At 42.1% G+C, this 2,345-nt stretch overlaps 1 non-coding gene across 1 annotated transcript; it reads left to right on the top strand.

Moving 5' to 3' along the window:
- Window positions 1–1,628: 1,628 nt before the first annotated feature.
- Window positions 1,629–1,735, top strand: LOC142457476 (U6 spliceosomal RNA). The gene has a single exon (XR_012786205.1). It is a non-coding gene; the product is annotated as a U6 spliceosomal RNA (small nuclear RNA).
- Window positions 1,736–2,345: the final 610 nt, after the last annotated feature.

The raw sequence follows: 2,345 nt of genomic DNA, 5'->3' as shown, positions 1-2,345 counted from the left end.
TAAAATGTCAGTTAACCATGGGGCATTTACTACTCAATAGTCACACCCAAAATTGATACCATGCTCTGCTTCGGGGGATCCTGAGGTTTCTCAAAGAGAGAGCTGATCCTGGGTGGTCACCATGATGTGACAGAAAGATCACTTGCCTGAAAGTAAAAAACAAAGTCAAGGAGAACCCCAAGTTTGAATCATGGTCCTGCCATGTCTGAGCACTAGGCTCAAGGCAAGTCATTTCACCTCCCTGAACTTCGATTGTTTCATCCCAAACCTGGGGATGATTTGATACACCACGCAGGGCTTTTCCAAGAGTGACATGGAAGGACACATAGGTAAAGAGAACACTAACAACGGAAAGGCACTCCTGCAAGTATTTATTTGTGAGTTAGACAGAGTTCTGGTTTTTTGTTTGTTTGGTTGGTTTTAACTTTTTTCTTTCTGGACAAGGGTTAAAGAACTCTGAACAGCTTAAGGGAACTTCTTTATTCTAACCACCCCCCAGGATTTGGGGGTGTGAACCTCAGATTTAGGTAGCAAGAAGGAAGAAGATGTAGTAGTCAAATAATGAATGCTTAATTTAAAAAGAAAGAAAAAAATCTTACCCTTAAAAACACCTCTGTATGTACAATGGTACAGCTAGGAACTAGAAACACAGGGAATCCAGGGCAGATGATCCCTTCAAGACCAGTGGTATAAATGGTGATACTGGGAGGGTAGCGGTAGGATGGATTGGAAGGGGGGAACCAATTACAAGAATCTACATGTGACCTGGGAGACCACAGGGGGACGGACAACAGAAAAGTGGGTGAAGGGAGACGTCATACAGGGCAAGATATGACAAAATAATAATTTATAAATTATCAAGGGTTCATGAAGGAGGGAGGAGCGGGGAGGGAGTGGGAAAATGAGGATCTGATGCCAGGGGCTTAAGTGGAGAGTAAATGTTTTGAGAACGGCGAGGGCAATGAATGTACAAATGGGCTTTACACAATCGATGTATGTATGGATGGTGATAAGAGTTGTATGAGCCTCTAATAAAACAATTAAACAAAAAACAACCTCTGATAGCTGCTCAGATAAATTCTAAAATTCCACAATTGTAAAGTAATTATTTTGATTGCACCCACATCATGCAAATACCAATGGGAAAAGTAACACTTAAACTCCTTCAGCTACTTATACCTCGGTTGCTATTGTTGCGAAGCGCACCGAGTCTGCTCTGAGCAGTTCACAGCTGCCCTGTGCACACAGAATGAAGCACTGTCATGTGCACCCAACTGCTGTTATGTTTGCACCTGTTGTTGCAGGCACACTGCTAATCCGTCTTGTCAAGGGTGTTTGGTTTTACCAACTACTTTCTTACTCTAGAGTCAATTTCATCTAACAGGGTCTCTAAAGGACAGATACCAGGACCTTGCTGGTTTTTGAGTTCCTTACAAAGTAGAAAGCCTCCTCCTTCTCCCTTGGAATGGCTGATGGTTTTGAACTATTAATCTTGTGGTTAACTGCCCAGAGCATAAACACTACACCACCAGGGCTCCTCCCCATTCTGAGCTTAGCTGAAAGAAATAGAATACAGTTTACTTCTAATGTTTCCTTATAGTTGCTCCCTTCAATAAATTCTATTCTCCGTGCTCACTTCGGCAGCACATATGCTAAAATTGGAACGATACAGAGAAAATTAGCATGGCCCCTGTGCAAGGATGACACGCAAATTCGTGAAGCTTTCCATATTTAAATAAATAAGTAAATACATTCTATTCTCCTTGTGTCTTTTTCCCTTTTTTCTAATATCTATTAAGTGTCTAATATGCATGTGAAAGTCGGACATTGAATAAGGAAGACTGAAGAAGATTCGATGCATTTGAATTATAATTCTGGTGAAGAATATTGAAAATACCGTGCACCACCAAAAGAATACACATATCTGTCTTGGAAGAAGTTCAACCAGAATGCTCCTTAGAGGCCAGGATGTCAAGACGACTCCTCATGTACTTTGGACATGTCAGGAGAGACCAGTCCAGAGAAGGACATCGTGCTTGGTGAAGTAGAGGGGCAGTGACCAGGAAGAAGACCCTCAACAAGATGGATTGGTCCAGTGGCTTCAACAAAGGGCTCAGACCATAAGAACAATTGAGCATGGTGCAGGACGAGGCGTTGTTTCGCTCTGTGATCCATAGGGTTGCTATGAACCGACGCAATGATACCCCAAAACAACCATACACTACTCTGTAGGCAGGCTTTAGCAAAAGGTTGGTGTTGAATAGATACCAGTTGAATAAATAATTTAGGTCAGATCAACTACTGAGAAATATTAAGCTGGTGAAACTCATTACCTGCCACCACCA

This window comes from Tenrec ecaudatus, chromosome 9 (assembly GCF_050624435.1).
Source record: "Tenrec ecaudatus isolate mTenEca1 chromosome 9, mTenEca1.hap1, whole genome shotgun sequence".
In the NCBI taxonomy this organism is placed as follows: Eukaryota; Metazoa; Chordata; class Mammalia; order Afrosoricida; family Tenrecidae; genus Tenrec; species Tenrec ecaudatus.
Note: the sequence above shows the minus strand (reverse complement) of the source record. Positions and strands in the feature narration are given on the sequence as shown.